This window comes from Ochlerotatus camptorhynchus, unplaced genomic scaffold, assembly GCF_037179485.1.
Source record: "Ochlerotatus camptorhynchus isolate MF236.1 unplaced genomic scaffold, CSIRO-AGI_Acam_v1.1 ptg000734l, whole genome shotgun sequence".
Classification (NCBI taxonomy): Eukaryota; Metazoa; Arthropoda; class Insecta; order Diptera; family Culicidae; genus Ochlerotatus; species Ochlerotatus camptorhynchus.
This window is the reverse complement of record NW_027041206.1, coordinates 213,729-220,233: the sequence shown is the minus strand read 5'-3', so window position 1 is coordinate 220,233 and position 6,505 is coordinate 213,729.

Sequence of the window (6,505 nt, the reverse complement as noted above, 5' to 3'; positions counted from 1 at the left end):
GGGGGAATGCTTCCATAGATTTTCATCGATTTTAACAAGACATAAAAAAAGTTCTTTTTTGTTTTGTTATTTTAGTGTATACCCCCCTTAAGCAAAAATGTTCACCACTCAAATAAAGTACTCACAAATTGAAGAAACATTTTAGAAGACATCAATAGTTTCGTCGCAAATGGCCATGTCCCACTTATTCGTATTTCCTCCCACTGTGATGCCGGTCGCTAGAGGTGGGGAACGATAGCTATTTTTGTTTCATTTCTTCCGGCTACCCAGTCGGCTCTCGGAATGTGCTATTCTCATCAGGTTTAATTAAATACAAGCTGGTACGGTGGGTGCTGAGTGCCTTTGACAGCGTGCTGATAACGGGCTGCAAACTGCGTGTGGAGCATATCCTTGTTTCGAGAAATCAGAAACTTGATCCTACCGCGCGCTCGTTGGCGGCTTATCGCAGTCATCTAATTAGCAATTGCACGGCAACTGGATGATCACCCAAGTTACAATTCAACCGCCTTTTGACTTTCACTCTGATTTGTTATGGTTTTATGACGGCAATAAGCAATCTTTTTAGTTTGAGCATTTAATAGTGCAAAACATTCTTGATTAGTAGTTCAGCATTATGCATTATGCAGTTTTGAAAAACCTTTTAAAGTCCAAAGATAAAGCCAGAAATTGTCTGGTTTTAAAATGAATATAATGCAGCACTCTATCACTTTATATATCTATATTATATCAATATAAAAGCAAGTATAAAACCATTCGGTATCAAATGGGAACAAAAAGCATATATTGTTGCTATTTTGGTGTCAATAAAGCGTAAACCTCCACTGTTTACAAATTAAACTAAAAAGATGAATCCGTATAGAGACAGCGATAAAATAAGTTGGGTGGGGCTTTCATACGCAAAAGACCAAGGAAGTTCCGAAGGATAGTCGAAGCAGGATGAATAGTTCTAATGATGGCCAACTGAAGGGAAAAGAAATCCATTTCCAGAACATCCAGGGAGGTCCGGCAACTCCGACTGAATCGGTCAATAACAAGAGAGCAGCTGACTGAGAAGAGTTAAGTAAATGTGGTTCATGAAGCACTAGAAGCTGTCAGATTAGACGTTTAAATTCATGGAAATAGAAAGAATATTATCGATGGCGTTTGTGTAACATTCTGATTAAAAACAGACCAGCCTTCTCCAGAAAGTGCCTTACGATGATGATCTGAATAACATGGAACAGTGTCAAACTGGGACTGCGTAAACTGCCTTCCGAACCATAGCAGCGATTTCATTCGGCGTAAGAGTTAACTGTTCCAAAAATTCCAAGCAAGCACACATAAACTTCATCACATCATCCTGGAGAAGGGAAAATTGAGCTTCCACCTTTTTGAAGTTAAATAGACACCAAGGGGTTAGTCACTCAGCACAATGTGCCGAAACAGATTTGGCACAGCTAGGGCACATTTATCAGATTATAATTCAAATAAAATGGGAGCACAGCCTAGAGTACTATCAACAACTGTCATTTACGTGTATGTTAACAAACTTGTATGGAGTATTTTTAGTTATATTTTTTTTTTGTTATCTTCTGCGGACCCTGGAAGCACGTTCCGCATTCCGCCACGGCCTATTGCAAGCCATAGCCACTCCACGTCCGGATATGGCGTCACAACTTGTTCCTCCGGTAATTTGTCGCCGTTCGCCAATGCCATAGCCAGGGCCAAATGGGTACACGACGTTAGGCATACGGTCGTTAGGCATACGGACGATAGGCATAATGGACGATAGGCATAATTGACGTCAGGCATAATGGGCGTTAGGCATAATAGACGTTAGGTATAATCTCAGCTGCAACGCCCAGCGATGAGAAATCGCCAATCAGCGTGTTGAGTGGTACTTGGTTCACCACCAGTGGAGGAAGCTTGACTTTTACCGCACTCGGGCCGGCAGAATTCTCGGTTTTGACGGCATCGCCGAAATCACCGATGTCGCTGGCGTTCGTCGCGGTAACATCGTCGCGTCCACTCGTACCATCGGACTGTCCTTGATTCTTCTTCCTCTTCCAGACGGACGATAATGGGGACCGTCTATCGATTGCTGACATCGGTGACAATAATGAAAGAGTCTTAAAACTTGCGACGTCTTGGACAGGCTTGCAGATGGTACGTTTGCCACAGTTCCTTGTTTGTTTCGGCAACTCGTCACTGTTCATGGAAGTACCGCTCCCTCACATAAGCAGACGGTTCCGCTAACTTTCATTCAAAAGACAACAAAAACAGAATCATCGTATCGAAAAGTATGGGAGTAAATCCTGGAAACAGCAGGTATGTTTTTTTTTTTTTTTTGTTATTGAATGAAAAACCACAGAATTCACCATTCTTTATTTCATGAGCTGTTCTTTGAGGAAAACCTTTTCTTTTTTGACAATTGCTATATGTTTTTAAGAATATATTACAAAAAAATGTTTGATTTTTTTTTATTTCTAGATGCGATTGATTTCAAGATATAGTTCAAAACTATGCTAAGTTTTTATCGCCAGATTAACCGCTATCGCTACTAGTCTTGAATCTAAGTAAATATCTAGCTACGTCACTTATGATATGATAAATAATGGATTCCAAACTGTGGTTATTAAATAAACTTTGTTTGTATAAGTTGTATCATCTTTTATTCAACGCTTAGCCTAATTTAAGCATTGTTTACCATGCTTGAAACAGGTTACTAGAGTTGAACAGCAGCAAGGTATTTTATGCCTAACGTCCATTATGCCTAACATATATTATGTCTAACGTCCATTATGCCTAAAGACTTTATGCCTAACGTCCATTATGCCAAACATCCATATGCCTAACGTATTTATGCCTAATGGGGTACACTCGGGCCAAATACCCATTCACTCTATTATACTCAACCCAACCACCGGCATGCTTTATCCTCTCCAACTCACTGCACTGCAATTTTATTCGTGTGTTTCATTATAATTTTATTTTTCTTATGATCAGCTTAATACTTTCTATTTGGAGAATAACATACATCCAAAGATACATCCTATGTGAACGCATAAACTATACGAATGGCCATTAATACAGTTTGTTTGCCACATGATCTTCATTACTTTCTTGCATGGCTTCTGCTATTAGTTGACTTGTGAATATAAATAATAATCGTAATTCGCCAAGAAGTATAAGGAGATTTGTATCCGTATACTGAGGCAAAAGAACGCAAGAATTCCATAAGAATCACTTATTAATTTTAGCTACGAGATATCGGTAAGAATTTCATTGATTTGCCTTATGAAAAATAACTTTGACAAAATAATAATAAAATGGATCAGACTGGAACCGAACCCTGGACGATAAGATTACGGGCCCGTGTGTTGGCCACTCGTCTTTTAACGCTTGGGAAAATAAAATATGTGAAGACCTATAAGAGCTACCTCATGTTATACGAAAATCATTCATACGTCGCACTTATGAAATTCATATGTGTCTTTCATAAGTCGAGTCTTATAAAAATTTTAAGTTTTTGCCTCCGTGTGATTGAACGAAAGCACATCCAGCTTCCTGTTACGCGATCGCCCGCAAATCCCTAGCATTCGCATAGTACAATCTATCGTTCTTTACCATAGGTACTGTGAGGTTTCGACCGTATCCCGCCGGAATCACCCAACCCTTTTGGAGAGCACGCACAACCTACCTATTCAACTGCACTGCGACGAAAGAGGACGAGTCAAGGCTGCACACGCTCACGTGGGCTGATACGATGGTGGAAGGCTGATGACGTGGAAGTTGCTTGTCATTCTGCTTCTGCTGCGTCGCTGCGTTATAGATGTCAACTGACAGGTACAACCGCCGTCGAACCGGTCACCTGTTCCTTCAGCGATTCTTCGATCAGCACAACCTCGTCAAATCCAAAAAGCCATGTTGCTGAGTCTTCCCAAGTCATCCCTGTACCAGAGCTGAGATTTGTCATTGTCATTGACAGACCTTCGCGCAATATTGACAACATTGATTTTTCACATAGTCATTGACAGATTTGAGCCTCAAAAAAACCTTCGTCAAAATCTCATTCATTTTTTCGTCAATGACAAAGATTCACCTAGAAACTGAAAGTGTTATTTCGTGCATTCTGTGTCACATTATTGGTATCCAGGACGAAGATGCTTGTTCAATTTAACTTCTTCTTCTTCTTCGCATTTCAATTTCCTCGCTTAGTGCATATTAGCTTATTGCGTGCTCTTAACTTAGTGTTCTAAATGCACTTCCACAGTTTTTAATTGAGAGCTTTCGATGCCAATACCAATGCATGAATTTGTATATTGTGTGGCAAGCACAATGATACTCTATGCCCAGGGAAGTCGAGAAAATTTCCAACCCGAAACATTCCCTCGACCTCCGGCTTGGTAATACCGTGCCTTTACTGACTAGGCAATGAGGCCCCCTTGTTCACTTTAACGGTTCCATGTAATTGTTTTGCTCAAGTCAGTTAATTTCATTACAAATCATGCTAATAAAAAATCTGCACATGTTCATCACTGATAATTGACATGGTTTGCCTGGATAATGACTGTTAGCTCAAATGAATGACCAAAGCAGAATTTTGAATATCACCGTGTATTGTCGAGATTTTGCAGCACTGCCCTGTACACCGACCCTTCCGTCCCAAACTTGTGCAAGTTCTCGCCGGCACAAGTGGACAACTTTGGTGAGGAATTTTATATTGGTCACCCTCAAAATCACCCAACACGGAGCGGTTGGAGATGCTGGTTGTCCCGCCGGGTGCTGGCTATAGAAATAGAAAGATGCTGACTCGCACCGATAAAGCTCCCATTGCTCGTGTGTTCATGTACGGCTCGAAGTACAATGAACGCATTCATCCGTTGGCAGTTGAAGTGTGGCACCACCGAAGTCATCATACACGGTAAAGAAGACCGTCCACGGACCATCCGGTAGTGAGAGAATGTCAAGCTGAACACTGCATTAGGTCCTAAGTAACATTGACAGATTCTCTTCTTCGACTTTCTCTTCGTATCTCCACGTATCATTTAATTGGTAGTCCCAGTTTCCCTCGAAAGTGCTTACTTTGTAGTCATTATTGGGTATTTTGCGGTTACCGTGCATGGTTGATGCCTTCGTGCAGGGATGATCGAAAAAAGTGCGAAGACGATCCAGCGGTTAGATAAGTTGCAGCTGATACACTTGCGGTTATTCAATTTGAAGCTAATCTCAGCTTCACCTTTGCCCTTACCTTTGAGCTCAATCTAAAACAGCAGCAACAAAGAAACAGTATTTTTTTTTTCGTTTTAATATGGAGAGATAATTCTTCTGCAACAGCTTCCAATTGGAAAATGTGCACCGGTCAAGGCTCTAGCATAGAGGTAACTCTAAGACTAGTAGGTACCGAAGAAACGTGCTTAAATTTTTGTCTCAGCTCTTGTACTATCTTCGGTCCCAAGCTAATCGATACACCCCTAGAAACATAGGAAAATCCACGAGCCCCTCATTTTATCTGTCAAACTTTCATAGCGAATCAAAACAAACATAGTGTAGTTTCGACTAGAACCGGGTACGTTATTCGATTTGCTTGGGACCAATAGGCTAGTCAAGTAGTGAGCCAATTTAAAATCGTTAGTTTCCACCGGTTGGCTCTAGTGCAGATTCCGAATATTTAGTCAGAAATATGGGAACCAATTTGAATGCTCCAGATAGCTGAAGAAATTTGTAGATAAATCTGGTTAAACATACAACAAGTGATTGTAAAAAAAACGAATATTTTAATTTTCTTGGGTGAAGCGAATGTGTATACTTTGTATATAACAGCTGTCATGCGGCATCATTCAAAGACTGTTGCCAGATATACCCAATCAATTTTTTTACCACTCATACGCTTCAAATACATAAAGCACATATTAGGGCACAAATATACTCGTTCGGCACAGCACCGGCACACTACGGCACACTGTAAACAGCGTTAATACAAAAGCAGCTGTGCCGAGTGAATGAAACCCTTTTTTTTAACAGTTGTCATTCTTGCATGTATCGCAAGGATCCGACTCTAATTTGAAGGTTCCACTATTTATACCCTTCGGAGTGTTGAAACACCCTCCAAAGGCGCGCCCCATTGTCAGTCAAAATTGGATTCCTTAGCAACAAAATTAAGGAATGACACCGATAATGACATTCATCAGAACCCTAGTCTTAACCACTTCAAACTAGAGAACAACGAATAGAAAATTAGGAATCACATAGATGAAGACTAACTAACTCATTTTTTCCTTGTTTCAAGATCATTCATGGTAGACAAAGCCGAGTCTTGTCACTATCAACAAGGCATTAAAAGTAACAAGGACTAAGATGTGTTCCTTGGATTACAGAAAAATCCTGTTCCCCTAGTTAGAAGTAGTCAGGACTAGGAATCAGTGGTAGATCTTACATCCCGTAACGTACCACGAAAAGGTGATCTACCCACGTTACGGGGCTGAGACTGACCCCTTAGTTGACACATTTATTGAGTGACTGCTTC